This window comes from Dermacentor variabilis, unplaced genomic scaffold (genome assembly GCF_050947875.1).
Source record: "Dermacentor variabilis isolate Ectoservices unplaced genomic scaffold, ASM5094787v1 scaffold_13, whole genome shotgun sequence".
NCBI classification, from domain to species: Eukaryota; Metazoa; Arthropoda; class Arachnida; order Ixodida; family Ixodidae; genus Dermacentor; species Dermacentor variabilis.
Genome location: NW_027460291.1, coordinates 38241530 through 38256145, shown reverse-complemented (window position 1 = coordinate 38256145; position 14616 = coordinate 38241530). Strand labels below are relative to the sequence as shown.

The following is a 14616-nucleotide window of genomic DNA, read 5'->3' as shown; positions in this document are numbered from 1 at the left end:
TCGCTTAGCGCCTCGTGATTTTGTAGCTCGTTCCGACGAAATAGCTCAGCTGGGAGAGCGTTAGACTGAAGATCTAAAGGTCCCGGGTTGGATGCTGGGTTTCGGCATATTCATAGTGCGTTTCTTTAAGCGTTGCGCATAACAATAAAATAGCAATTCAGACACCATTGTCAGCTTTTCTGTTAGTTCCGCGATACGCCACTGTTTAACATTTATAGAAGCGTTCGTAGCCTACAGCAAATGGTGGTGCGAATATTTTTAAAAGAAGTTTCCTTACGTCGAATACCTTAGATGGCGGATCGTGGGAACCCAGCCATCGCTTAGCGCCTCATGATTTTGTTACTCGTTCCGCCGAAATAGCTCAGTTGGGAGTGCGTTATACTGAAGTTCTAAAGGTCCCGGGTTGGATGCTGGGTTTCGGCATATTCATAGTGCGTTTCTTTAGGCGTTGTGCATAACAATAGTGATAGCAATTCAGACACCATTGTCAGCTTTTCTGTTACTTCCGCGATACGCCACAGTTTAACATTAATAGAAGCGTGCGTAGCCTACAGCAAATGGTGGAGCGAATATTTTTAAAAGAAGTTTCCTTACGTCGGATACCTTAGACGGCGGTTCGTGGGAACCCAGCCATCGCTTAGCGCCTCGTGATTTTGTAGCTTGTTCCGCCGAAATAGCTCAGTTGCGAGAGCGTTAGACTGAAGATCTAAAGGTCCCTGGTTCGATCCCGGGTTTCGGCATATTCATATAGCGAATTTTTTAGCCCTTGTGCATAACAATAATATAGCAGTTCAGACACCATTGTCAGCTTTTCTGTTACTTCCGCGACACGCCACTGTTTAACATTTATAGAAGCGTTCGTAGCCTACAGCAAATGGTGGTGCGAATATTTTTAAAAGAAGTTTCCTTACGTCGAATACCTTAGATGGCGGTTCGTGGGAACCCAGCCATCGCTTAGCGCCTCATGATTTTGTTACTCGTTCCGCCGAAATAGCTCAGTTGGGAGTGCGTTAGACTGAAGTTCTAAAGGTCCCGGGTTGGATGCTGGGTTTCGGCATATTCATAGTGCGTTTCTTTAAGCGTTGTGCATAACAATACAGATAGCAATTCAGACAGCATTGTGAGCTTTTCTGATACTTCCGCGATACGCCACAGTTTAACATTAATAGAAGCGTGCGTAGCCTACAGCAAATGGTGGAGCGAATATTTTTAAAAGAAGTTTCCTTACGTCGGATACCTTAGACGGCGGTTCGTGGGAACCCAGCCATCGCTTAGCGCCTCGTGATTTTGTAGCTTGTTCCGCCGAAATAGCTCAGTTGCGAGAGCGTTAGACTGAAGATCTAAAGGTCCCGGGTTGGATGCTGGGTTTCGGCATATTCATAGTGCGTTTCTTTAGGCGTTGTGCATAACAATACAGATAGCAATTCAGACAGCATTGTGAGCTTTTCTGTTACTTCCGCGATACGCCACTGTTTAACATTAATTGAAGCGTGCGTAGCCTACAGTATATGGTGGAGCGAATATTTGTAAAAGAAGTTTCCTTACGTCGGATACCTTAGACGGCGGTTCGTGGGAACCCAGCCATCGCGTAGCGCCTCATGATTTTTGTACTCGTTCCGCCGAAATAGCTCAGTTGGGAGAGCGTTAGACTGAAGATCTAAAGGTACCTGGTTCGATCCCGGGTTTCGGCATATTCATATAGCGAATTTTTTAGCCCTTGAGCATAACAATAAAATAGCAATTCAGACACCATTGTCAGCTTTTCTGTTAGTTCCGCGATACGCCACTGTTTAACATTTATAGAAGCGTTCGTAGCCTACAGCAAATGGTGGTGCGAATATTTTTAAAAGAAGTTTCCTTACGTCGAATACCTTAGATGGCGGTTCGTGGGAACCCAGCCATCGCTTAGCGCCTCATGATTTTGTTACTCGTTCCGCCGAAATAGCTCAGTTGGGAGTGCGTTAGACTGAAGTTCTAAAGGTCCCGGGTTGGATGCTGGGTTTCGGCATATTCATAGTGCGTTTCTTTAAGCGTTGTGCATAACAATACAGATAGCAATTCAGACAGCATTGTGAGCTTTTCTGATACTTCCGCGATACGCCACAGTTTAACATTAATAGAAGCGTGCGTAGCCTACAGCAAATGGTGGAGCGAATATTTTTAAAAGAAGTTTCCTTACGTCGGATACCTTAGACGGCGGTTCGTGGGAACCCAGCCATCGCTTAGCGCCTCGTGATTTTGTAGCTTGTTCCGCCGAAATAGCTCAGTTGCGAGAGCGTTAGACTGAAGATCTAAAGGTCCCTGGTTCGATCCCGGGTTTCGGCATATTCATATAGCGAATTTTTTAGCCCTTGTGCATAACAATAAAATAGCAGTTCAGACACCATTGTCAGCTTTTCTGTTACTTCCGCCATACGCCACTGTTTAACATTAATAGAAGCGTGCGGAGCCTACAGCAAATGGTGGAGCGAATATTTTTAAAAGAAGTTTCCTTACGTAGGATGCCTTAGACGGCGGTTCGAGGGAACCCAGCTATCGCTTATCGCCTCATGATGTTGTTACTCGTTCCATCGAAATAGCTCAGTTGGGAGAGCGTTAGACTGAAGATCTAAAGGTCCCGGGTTGGATCCTGGGTTTCGGCATACTCATAGTGCGTTTCTTTAGGCGTTCTGCATAACAATACAGATAGCAATTCACACAGCATTTTGAGCTTTTCTGTTACTTCCGCGATACGCCACTGTTTAACATTAATTGAAGCGTGCGTAGCCTACAGTATATGGTGGAGCGAATATTTGTAAAAGAAGTTTCCTTACGTCGGATACCTTAGACGGCGGTTCGCGGGAACCCAGCTATCGTTTAGCGCCTCATGATTTTGTTACTCGTTCCTCGAAATAGCTCAGTTGGGACAGCGTTAGACTGAAGATCTAAAGGTCCCGGGTTGGATCCTGGGTTTCGGCATACTTATAGTGCGTTTCTTTAGGCGTTGAGCATAACAATACAGATAGCAATTCAGACACCATTGTCAGCTTTTCTGTTACTTCCGCGATACGCCACTGTTTAACATTAATAGAAGCGTGCGGAGCCTACAGCAAATGGTGGAGCGAATATTTTTAAAAGAAGTTTCCTTACGTCGGATGCCTTAGACGGCGGTTCGTGGGAACCCAGCTATCGCTTATCGCCTCATGATGTTGTTACTCGTTCCATCGAAAACGCTCAGTTGGGAGAGCGTTAGACTGAAGATGTAAAGGTCCCGGGTTGGATCCTGGGTTTCGGCATACTCATAGTGCGTTTCTTTAGGCGTTGTGCATAACAATACAGATTGCAATTCAGACAGCATTGTGAGCTTTTCTGATACTTCCGCGATACGCCACTGTTTAACATTAATAGAAGCGTGCGTAGCCTACAGCAAATGGTGGAGCGAATATTTTTAAAAGACGTTTCCTTACGTCGGATACCTTAGGCGGCGGTTCGTGGGAACCCAGCCATCGCTTAGCGCCTCGTGATTTTGTAGCTCGTTCCGACGAAATAGCTCAGTTGGGAGAGCGTTAGACTGAAGAACTAAAGGTCCCGGGTTGGATGCTGGGTTTCGGCATATTCATAGTGCGTTTCTTTAAGCGTTGTGCATAACAATACAGATAGCAATTCAGACAGCATTGTGAGCTTTTCTGATACTTCCGCGATACGCCACTGTTTAACATTAATAGAAGCCTGCGCAGCCTACAGCAAATGGTGGAGCGAATATTTTTAAAAGAAGTTTCCTTACGTCGGATGCCTTAGACGGCGGTTCGTGGGAACCCAGCTATCGCTTATCGCCTCATGATGTTGTTACTCGTTCCATCGAAATAGCTCAGTTGGGAGAGCGTTAGACTGAAGATCTAAAGGTCCCGGGTTGGATCCTGGGTTTCGGCATACTCATAGTGCGTTTCTTTAGGCGTTGTGCATAACAATACAGATAGCAATTCACACAGCATTTTGAGCTTTTCTGTTACTTCCGCGATACGCCACTGTTTAACATTTATAGAAGCGTTCGTAGCCTACAGGAAATGGTGGAGCGAATATTTTTAAAAGAAGTTTCCTTACGTCGGATACCTTAGACTGCGGTTCGTGGGAAGCCAGCCATCGCTTAGCGCCTCATGATTTTGTTACTGGTTCCGCCGAAATAGCTCAGTTGGCAGAGCGTTAGACTGAAGATCTAAAGGTCCCGGGTTGGATGCTGGGTTTCGGCATATTCATAGTGCGTTTCTTTACGCGTTGTGCATAACAATACAGATAGCAATTCAGACACCATTGTCAGCTTTTCTGTTACTTCCGCGATACGCCACAGTTTAACATTAATAGAAGCGTGCGTAGCCTACAGCAAATGGTGGAGCTAATATTTTTAAAAGAAGTTTCCTTACGTCGGATAGCTTAGACGGCGGTTCGTGGGAACCCAGCCATCGCTTAGCGCCTCGTGATTTTGTAGCTCGTTCCTTCGAAATAGCTCAGTTGGGAGAGCGTTAGACTGAAGATCGAAAGGTCCCCGGTTGGATGCTGGGTTTCGGTATATTCATAGTGCGTTTCTTTAGGCGTTGTGCATAACAATACAGATAGCAATTCAGACAGCATTGTGAGCTTTTCTGTTACTTCCGCGATACGCGACTGTTTAACATTTATAGAAGCGTTCGTAGCCTACAGCAAATGGTGGAGCGAATATTTTTAAAAGAAGTTTCCTTACGTCGGATACCTTAGACGGCGGTTCGTGGGAACCTAGCTATCGCTTAGCGCCTCATGATTTTGTTACTCGCTCCGTCGAAATAGCTCAGTTGGGAGAGCGTTAGACTGAAGATCTAAAGGTCCCGGGTTGGATCCTGGGTTTCGGCATATTCATAGTGCGTTTCTTTAGGCGTTGTGCATAACAATGAAATAGCAATTCAGACACCATTGTCAGCTTTTCGGTTACTTCCGCGATACGCCACTGTTTAACATATATAGAAGCGTTCGCAGCCTACAGCAAATGGTGGAGCGAATATTTTTAAAAGAAGTTTCCTTACGTCGGATACCTTAGATGGCGGTTCGTGGGAACCCAGCCATCGCTTAGCGCCTCATGATTTTGTTACTCGTTCCGCCGAAATAGCTCAGTTGGGAGAGCGTTAGACTGAAGATCTAAAGGTCCCGGGTTGGATGGTGGGTTTCGGCATATTCATAGTGCGTTTCTTTAGGCGTTGTGCATAACAATACAGATAGCAATTCAGACAGCATTGTGAGCTTTTCTGATACTTCCGCGATACGCCACTGTTTAACATTAATAGAAGCGTGCGTAGCCTACAGCAAATGGTGGAGCGAATATTTTTAAAAGAAGTTTCCTTACGTCGGATACCTTAGATGGCGGTTCGTGGGAACCCACCCATGGCTTAGCACCTCATGATTTTGATACTCGTTCCGCCGAGATAGCTCAGTTGGGAGAGCGTTAGACTGAAGATCTAAAGGTCCCGGGTTGGATCCTGGGTTTCGGCATATTCATAGTGCGTTTCTTTAGGCGTTGTGCATAACAATACAGATAGCAATTCAGACAGCATTGTGAGCTTTTCTGGTACTTCCGCGATACGCCACTTTTTAACATTAATAGAAGCGTGCGTAGCCTACAGCAAATGGTGGAGCGAATATTTTTAAAAGAAGTTTCCTTACGGCGGATACTTTAGATGCCGGTTCGTGGGAACCCAGCCATCGCTTAGCGCCTCGTGATTTTGTAGCTCGTTCCGCCGAAATAGCTCAGGCATTCTGCTTCCGGCTCCCGAGCTGAACGGATCGCGGGATCATGGGCTCCAATGGAGCGGCATATGCGGCTGTTAGCCGCGGCAACAGGCTTTCGACGGAAGAAGATAAAGATTACCAAATAATTTTGCCTCGCCTACCTACAGGACGTATTGTTTTGAACACAGTTTTTTTGCACGGCGACGCTCGTGTTCACCCGTTTCGTGTAGAAGATTTTCGAGACGCGCTTCAAGCTGTTGGTATGCTCTCTGGCGTCGTCGCCCTTGGAGCATACCAAATAAACCATGTATGGGCGGTGACGATGAAGACAGCCGAGGCTGCCGAAAAGGTGGCGGCCCTGAAGGAGCTGCAGGTGAAGCGGCGTCGCTGCCTGGTCATCGACCCCAAGGAACAACAGGTGAAGCTTCGTATCCACTGGCTTCTGCATGGGGTGGACGACGAAGACGTCAAGACCGCGCTGGCCTCCTTCGGCAAGGTGACGGAAGTGACCCGGGAGCGCTGGCGAGTGGATGGCGTTTCCGACAAGGGCTCGACGACCCGAGCAGTGCTGCTGCAGCTGAAGGCAGGAATGAAAGTCGATGACCTGCCCCACCAGATCCGCGTCGCCGGCGAGCTTGCGCTGGTGGTAGCCCCAGGACGTCCCATGCAGTGCCTGCGCTGCCGGGGCTCTGGCCACGTTCGTCGTGAATGCAAGGTTCCCCGTTGCTCGCGGTGCAGGCGTTTTGGACACAACGACGCGGACTGTGTGCGTTCATACGCAGTAGCCGCGGGTTCGGCGGAGAGCGAGCCGTCGACGTTAGACCATGTAATGGACGTGACCGAGGCGGAGGAAGCGGCCACGGGAGCTGGAAACGGCAAAGTGGCGGCAGAAACCGGCGCGACGACCAAGCAAGCCGAAGGAGGAAGGAATATCCCTCCCCCCAAAGAACCAGCAGCTACAGTCGAGAGCGTGAAGACGGCCCCGCAAAAAAATGAGAGCCACCAGCCAGCTACGGATGCAACGCAGGCAGAGGCGGACGACAACGCGACCCCTGCTAGCGCTCGCGTCGAATCCGTCTCGGCACCGGTCAAGAGATCCCTGCAGCACGAGGAGAAAGTCGACGGAAAGGCCGGCGGTGACTCCGAGGCACCACCCGCTAAGACGCTACCTGGAAGGCGCTCCACCCTCAAGCCTAAGCCGAACCTGGAGGCTGACCGTAGGCTTACCCCGAAGCCGACCAAAGAGGAACCCGGGCGACGGCCGCCGGATGGCCACGGAGGCGTCTAGCGGTCAGCTAGACGTTAAGGTGAGCACCATGCTCCGGGCCTTCTCCCCTTCCGGTTTTCACCAATAATGGCTACCAACCCGTCGCTTAGCCTCGGCACGCTAAACGTTCGAGGTCTGGCCGCCAAAAGGAAACAGAGTCAGGTTTACAGACTACTAGTGGACCATGACCTCGACGTTTTAGCAGTGCAAGAAACCAAGGTAGACGGCGAGGAGGAGACCGGGAGCATGGTGCAAAGGTTCACGTATAACTACTATACGGTAGTGAGCCACGCCTTAGGGACTTCGGCAGGGTGTGTGCTGTTCGTGAGGAAGCTCCCTGGTCTTGTTATAGATGGTTACTTCTCCTGTACTTCTGGTCGACTTGTCTTTTGTGACTTCAGCTATTGTAATGTCCAATGGCGCGTGTTTTGCATTTATGCGCCTAATACTGTGCAAGAGAGGGCAAATTTCTTTTTGAGTTTAAAGCATCATTTACATGTGCAAAAAATGATAGCCTGTGTAGGCGACTTCAACTGCGTATTGAAAGCTGAGGATAGGTCTACGCGTCGCGTGGTTTGTGACAAAAGTAGTGATATCCTGGCGCAGATCACACACGAATTCGAATTAGAAGATATCGCGGAATGTTTTCGCGGTCACGGAGACGTAAGCTACACTCACTTTCAGGGCACGAGTCACTCACGCTTAGACCGTATCTATCTTTCATATGATTTAGTTGAAAAATGCCAGTGCTACACAGTTACGGCCATATCATATTCTGACCACTGCCTGGTAAAATGCACGGTGGGCAGGAAGAAAGAACGAAACAAGTTCGTCTGGGAACTGTGGAAATTGAATGCAGAGCTGTTACGGGATGAAACTTTTAACGAAAATGTAGTGGCTGCTCTGAATTCTTTTGGAACAGACAGTTCTACGAAATTTGGTGAGGAATGGGAGTTGCTGAAGCAAAGCATTAAATTGAAGGCAATCGAAAGAAGTAGCGTACTGCGATATGAACAAAAGGCCAGAGAAAAGGATTTAACAACATTGCTAGAAAAATTTGCGAAGCTTGAATGCATGCAACCTGGCGCCTATCAACAAGATATGCGCGCCGTTAAGAAGAAGCTCGAGGTATTCGACGAAGATCGCTTCCGAGGTGCGCTAGTGCGCGCCAGAGCAGAAAGGCTATCATGCGGGGAAACGCCAACGAAAAGAGCACTGGGGTTAGAAAAAAAGCACTCGAGACGTAAGCAGATTGAGGCTATAGAATATGAAGGGGTGGTATTAACGGATAACAATAATATAGGGCGTGCTTTCTTTGAGCATTACAAAGAACTTTTTACATTCAGGCCTGTCAACATGCACGATTTCAAGAAATTATTTTTGCAACGAATCCCACAGCTGTCGAGTGAGGTTAAAGAAACCTTAGAACGACCATTAACAGAACATGAAGTGATGAAAGCCATCGAAGACCTGAATCCTGGGAAGTCGCCAGGTCCAGACGGTCTTTGTGCCGCATGGTACAAATCGTTCAAAAGCCACCTAGCTCCTATCTTAACAGCAGTTTTCAATGAAGCATATGAACTGAAAATACTTCCCCCATCCTTTGGCCAGTCCCATACAGTACTAATACCGAAAACAGAAGAGACCGAAAAGCTCAAGCAACTTTCCTCCTACAGACCCATAGCGCTTACTAACTGTGACTACAAAATATTGATGAAGGTGTTGGCACGACGGGTCCAGTCAGTTATTCAGGAAGTAGTCGGCCCACACCAGACGTGTGGTATTCGTGGAAGAACCATTTTCACTAACATCCATAAAATGAAGTGTGTGCTGGAGTGTTGTGACGCCTTGTGCGATGCAGTAGCCATCCTCCAGCTAGACTTGGAGAAGGCGTTTGATTGTGTTTCTCACGACATATTGCTTACCATCCTTGAACACGTTAATTTTGGCCACATAATCACTGAAGGGGTGACCATGGCGTACCGGAGCTGCTATACCAGACTTATAATTAATCAGATGTTGGGGGCCCCCATTAACGTGAAGCGCTCCGTTCGCCAGGGTTGTCCACTCAGTCCACTCCTGTTTTGTGTCTACATAGAAACGCTATGTCTGGCCATCATTGAAAATGAACGTATTAAGGGGTTTAGTCTTCAATCAGCAGAAGTGAAGCTACTGGCATACGCTGACGATGTGGCTGTGTGCTGTAAGGACAAACAAAGTGTATTGAATACTGTTAATATCGTCAAAAAGTTTGGTAACGTCACTAACAGCTACGTTAACTGGCAGAAATGTTTGGGGTTTTGGCATGGAAGATGGGCGTCTACACCAGACCACTTTTCGAACGTAAATTGGGTCACGGCGCCAGTTAAGTACCTTGGAGCACCCCTTGATGCCTACAAGGACAGTAGCGAGTACTGGAAGGAGCGGACAAAACAACTAAATGAAAAAGCCGACCGATGGAACGCCTGTTACCTATCAATATTCGCGAGAGCTACAGCGTGCAACATGTTTCTCGTGACAAAGATCTGGTACGTAATGCAGGTACTACAGTGCTCTCGTATTAATGTGCAGAAACTGCACCGCGTGTTCGCTGTATTCGTGTGGGCATCAAGCTGGGAGCGATGTAGCCGAGATAATCTCTTCCGGCGCGTGAAGGATGGTGGTCTGGGGTTGGCGCACCTCTTCTTGCGTCAACTGGTGAATAGATTCTCCTTCTTTCGAGATACAAACGACCCATTTCTGCGCACGGTGATCCAAATGAGGCTGTCAAGATCACTTCCCGAATTCGTTGTAGGTACGGAAATAATGCCAGGACCAGTCCGTGGTTTCTTTCGGGAAATAGTTCAGAGTGTTTCCTTTTTGCGTGTTCGTTTTTCAAGTGCATATTTGTGGAGTGTAAAACGGAAAAAGTTATATCGTGATTTATGTGACAGTGTTTTGCTGGTACCTATGTACAGAGCCCCGAACAGTGGAGGCCCAGGCCTAGATGTATTGAAAAGGGTGAAGAAGATGCCAGTTCAACTAGCCATTAAATCGTTCTTTTTTAAATTACACACTGGTACTGTACCTGTTAAAATCTTCCTTGAACAACGTGGGTTCTACATGCCATGGGGAACCCGCTGCCTTATATGTAAAAAAACAGAAAGCATAGATCACGTCTTCATCCACTGTTGGGAAGGGGTCTTTTTCTGGGACTTGCTACAAAGGACTCTAAAAAAGGAGCTACCTATAGATCCCCACGGAATCAGGTTTCTGCCAGTATATGACGACGAAGGTTTCCCGTACGACCTGATCATGCTTACGGGCCTCCACAGTTTATGGCGCGCAAGAATGGCGGGTTACCATTGTGACCCGGATGCCCGACCGGCGCGTCTGTACTTTTGTGAATCCATGCAACGGTATGTGGAAGTGATCAAACTGCAACAGCCTGTTCCTGAGTGGCTGTCGAGGGTTGAACCCCTTACAGCACTAAAGGAATTTTAATCCGACAACGTCGTGCCACAGTAGCGGACGGCAGCGAATGTAAATATTACTGTTCCTTGTTCCGTTTGTGTATTCATCCCTTTTTGCTTCTTTGGTCTTTGTTTATATCATTTAGGAATTTGTGTTGTGTTATGTCGAGGACTGGCAATAAATAAAAAAAAAAGCCGAAATAGCTCAGTTGGGAGAGCGTTAGACTGAAGATCTAAAGGTCCCTGGTTCGATCCCGGGTTTTGGCATATTCATATAGCGAATTTTTTAGCTCTTGTGCAAAGCAATTCAGACACCGTTGTCAGCTTTTCTGTTACTTCCGCGATACGCCACTGTTTAACATTAATAGAAGCGTGCGTAGCCTACAGCAAATAGTGGAGCGAATATTTTTAAAAGAAGTTTCTTTACGTCGGATACCCTAGACGGCGGTTCGTGGGAACCCACCCATCGCTTAGCGCCTCATGATTTTGTAGCTCGTTTCGCCGAAATAGCTCAGTTGGGAGAGCGTTAGGCTGAAGATCTAAAGGTCCCTGGTTCGATCCCGGGTTTCGGCATATTCATATAGCGAATTTTTTAGCCCTTGTGCATAACAATAAAATAGCAATTCAGACACCATTGTCAGCTTTTCTGTTACTTCCGCGATACGCCACTGTTTAACATTATAGAAGCGTGCGTAGCCTACAGCAAATGGTGGAGCGAATATTTTTAAAAGAAGTTTCCTTACGTCGGATACCTTAGACGGCGGTTCGTGGGAACCCAGCCATCGCTTAGCGCCTCATGATTTTGTTACTCGTTCCGCCGAAATAGCTCAGTTGGGAGAGCGTTAGACTGAAGATCTAAAGGTCCCGGGTTGGATGCTGGGTTTCGGCATATTCATAGTGCGTTTCTTTAGGCGTTGTGCATAACAATACAGATAGCAATTCAGACACCATTGTCAGCTTTTCTGTTACTTCCGCGATACGCCACAGTTTAACATTAATAGAAGCGTGCGTAGCCTACAGCAAATGGTGGAGCTAATATTTTTAAAAGAAGTTTCCTTACGTCGGATAGCTTAGACGGCGGTTCGTGGGAACCCAGCCATCGCTTAGCGCCTCGTGATTTTGTAGCTCGTTCCTTCGAAATAGCTCAGTTGGGAGAGCGTTAGACTGAAGATCGAAAGGTCCCGGGTTGGATGCTGGGTTTCGGTATATTCATAGTGCGTTTCTTTAGGCGTTGTGCATAACAATAAAGATAGCAATTCAGACAGCATTGTGAGCTTTTCTGTTACTTCCGCGATACGCCACTATTTAACATTTGTAGAAGCGTTCGTAGCCTACAGCAAATGGTGGAGCGAATATTTTTAAAAGAAGTTTCCTTACGTCGGATACCTTAGACGGCGGTTCGTGGGAACCTAGCTATCGCTTAGCGCCTCATGATTTTGTTACTCGCTCCGTCGAAATAGCTCAGTTGGGAGAGCGTTAGACTGAAGATCTAAAGGTCCCGCGTTCGATCCCGGGTTTCGGCATATTCATAGTGCGTTTCTTTGGGCGTTGTGCATAACAATAAAATAGCAATTCAGACACCATTGTCAGCTTTTCTGTTACTTCCGCGATACGCCACTGTTTAACATTTATAGAAGCGTTCGTAGCCTACAGCAAATGGTGGAGCGAATATTTTTAAAAGAAGTTTCCTTACGTCGGATACCTTAGACGGCGGTTCGTGGGAACCCAGCCATCGCTTAGCGCCTCGTGATTTTGTAGCTCGTTCCTTCGAAATAGCTCAGTTGGGAGAGCGTTAGACTGAAGATCTAAAGGTCCCGGGTTGGATCCTGGGTTTTGGCATATTCATAGTGCGTTTCTTTAGGCGTTGTGCATAACAATGCAGATAGCAATTCAGACAGCATTGTGAGCTTTTCTGTTACTTCCGCGATACGCCACTATTTAACATTTGTAGAAGCGTTCGTAGCCTACAGCAAATGGTGGAGCGAATATTTTTAAAAGAAGTTTCCTTACGTCGGATACCTTAGACGGCGGTTCGTGGGAACCTAGCTATCGCTTAGCGCCTCATGATTTTGTTACTCGCTCCGTCGAAATAGCTCAGTTGGGAGAGCGTTAGACTGAAGATCTAAAGGTCCCGGGTTCGATCCCGGGTTTCGGCATATTCATAGTGCGTTTCTTTCGGCGTTGTGCATAACAATAAAATAGCAATTCAGACACCATTGTCAGCTTTTCTGTTACTTCCGCGATACGCCACAGTTTAACATTAATAGAAGCGTGCGTAGCCTACAGCAAATGGTGGAGCTAATATTTTTAAAAGAAGTTTCCTTACGTCGGATAGCTTAGACGGCGGTTCGTGGGAACCCAGCCATCGCTTAGCGCCTCGTGATTTTGTAGCTCGTTCCTTCGAAATAGCTCAGTTGGGAGAGCGTTAGACTGAAGATCTAAAGGTCCCGGGTTGGATCCTGGGTTTTGGCATATTCATAGTGCGTTTCTTCAGGCGTTGTGCATAACAATGCAGATAGCAATTCAGACAGCATTGTGAGCTTTTCTGGTACTTCCGCGATACGCCACTTTTTAACATTAATAGAAGCGTGCGTAGCCTACAGCAAATGGTAGAGCGAATATTTTTATAAGAAGTTTCCTTACGTCGGATACCTTAGACGGCGGTTCGTGGGAACCCAGCCATCGCTTAGCGCCTCGTGATTTTGTAGCTCGTTCCTTCGAAATAGCTCAGTTGGGAGAGCGTTAGACTGAAGATCTAAAGGTCCCGGGTTCGATCCCGGGTTTCGGCATATTCATAGTGCGTTTCTTTGGGCGTTGTGCATAACAATAAAATAGCAATTCAGACACCATTGTCAGCTTTTCTGTTACTTCCGCGATACGCCACTGTTTAATATTTATAGAAGCGTTCGTAGCCTACAGCAAATGGTGGAGCGAATATTTTTAAAAGAAGTTTCCTTACGTCGGATACCTTAGACGGCGGTTCGTGGGAACCCAGCCATCGCTTAGCGCCTCGTGATTTTTAAGCTCGTTCCGCCGAAATACCTCAGTTGGGAGAGCGTTAGACTGAAGTTCTAAAGGACCCGGGTTGGATGCTAGGTTTGGGCATATTCATAGTGCGTTTCTTTAGGCGTTGTGCATAACAATAAAATAGCAATTCAGACACCATTGTCAGCTTTTCTGTTACTTCCGCGATACGCCACTGTTTAACATATATAGGAGCGTTCGCAGCCTACAGCAAATGGTGGAGCGAATATTTTTAAAAGAAGTTTCCTTACGTCGGATACCTTAGATGGCGGTTCGTGGGAACCCAGCCATCGCTTAGCGCCTCATGATTTTGTTACTCGTTCCGCCGAAATAGCTCAGTTGGGAGAGCGTTAGACTGAAGATCTAAAGGTCCCGGGTTGGATGGTGGGTTTCGGCATATTCATAGTGCGTTTCTTTATGCGTTGTGCATTACAATACAGATAGCAACTCAGACAGCATTGTGAGCTTTTCTGATACTTCCGCGATACGCCACTGTTTAACATTAATAGAAGCGTGCGTAGCCTACAGCAAATGGTGGAGCGAATATTTTTAAAAGAAGTTTCCTTACGTCGGATACCTTAGATGGCGGTTCGTGGGAACCCAGCCATCGCTTAGCGCCTCGTGATTTTGTAGCTCGTTCCGCCGAAATACCTCAGTTGGGAGAGCGTTAGACTGAAGTTCTAAAGGTCCCGGGTTGGATCCTGGGTTTCGGCATATTCATAGTGCGTTTCTTTAGGCGTTGTCCATAACAATACAGATAGCAATTCAGACAGCATTGTGAGCTTTTCTGTTACTTCCGCGATACGCCACTGTTTAACATTTACAGAAGCGTTCGTAGCCTACAGCAAATGGTGGAGCGAATATTTTTAAAAGAAGTTTCCTTACGTCGGATACCTTAGACGGCGGTTCGTGGGAACCCAGCCATCGCTTAGCGCCTCGTGATTTTGTAGCTCGTTCCGCCGAAATACCTCAGTTGGGAGAGCGTTAGACTGAAGATCTAAAGGTCCCGGGTTTGATGCTGGGTTTCGGCATATTCATAGTGCGTTTCTTTACGCGTTGTGCATAACAATAAAATAGCAATTCAGACACCATTGTCACCTTTTCTGTTACTTCCGCGATACGCCACTGTTTAACATTTATAGA

General features: G+C 47.0%; 9 non-coding genes across 9 annotated transcripts; all 9 read left to right on the top strand.

Moving 5' to 3' along the window:
• Window positions 1-667: 667 nt before the first annotated feature.
• Window positions 668-740, top strand: TRNAF-GAA (transfer RNA phenylalanine (anticodon GAA)). Its single transcript has one exon. It is a non-coding gene; the product is annotated as a tRNA-Phe (tRNA).
• Window positions 741-1618: 878 nt separating this feature from the next.
• Window positions 1619-1691, top strand: TRNAF-GAA (transfer RNA phenylalanine (anticodon GAA)). The gene has a single exon. It is a non-coding gene; the product is annotated as a tRNA-Phe (tRNA).
• Window positions 1692-2252: 561 nt separating this feature from the next.
• TRNAF-GAA (transfer RNA phenylalanine (anticodon GAA)) lies at window positions 2253-2325 on the top strand. Its single transcript has one exon. It is a non-coding gene; the product is annotated as a tRNA-Phe (tRNA).
• Window positions 2326-5420: 3095 nt separating this feature from the next.
• TRNAF-GAA (transfer RNA phenylalanine (anticodon GAA)) lies at window positions 5421-5493 on the top strand. The gene has a single exon. It is a non-coding gene; the product is annotated as a tRNA-Phe (tRNA).
• A 5150-nt stretch (window positions 5494-10643) lies between these two features.
• Window positions 10644-10716, top strand: TRNAF-GAA (transfer RNA phenylalanine (anticodon GAA)). Its single transcript has one exon. It is a non-coding gene; the product is annotated as a tRNA-Phe (tRNA).
• Window positions 10717-10949: 233 nt separating this feature from the next.
• Window positions 10950-11022, top strand: TRNAF-GAA (transfer RNA phenylalanine (anticodon GAA)). Its single transcript has one exon. It is a non-coding gene; the product is annotated as a tRNA-Phe (tRNA).
• Window positions 11023-11899: 877 nt separating this feature from the next.
• TRNAF-GAA (transfer RNA phenylalanine (anticodon GAA)) lies at window positions 11900-11972 on the top strand. Its single transcript has one exon. It is a non-coding gene; the product is annotated as a tRNA-Phe (tRNA).
• Window positions 11973-12532: 560 nt separating this feature from the next.
• On the top strand, window positions 12533-12605 carry TRNAF-GAA (transfer RNA phenylalanine (anticodon GAA)). The gene has a single exon. It is a non-coding gene; the product is annotated as a tRNA-Phe (tRNA).
• Window positions 12606-13165: 560 nt separating this feature from the next.
• On the top strand, window positions 13166-13238 carry TRNAF-GAA (transfer RNA phenylalanine (anticodon GAA)). The gene has a single exon. It is a non-coding gene; the product is annotated as a tRNA-Phe (tRNA).
• The last annotated feature ends 1378 nt before the right edge of the window (window positions 13239-14616 follow it).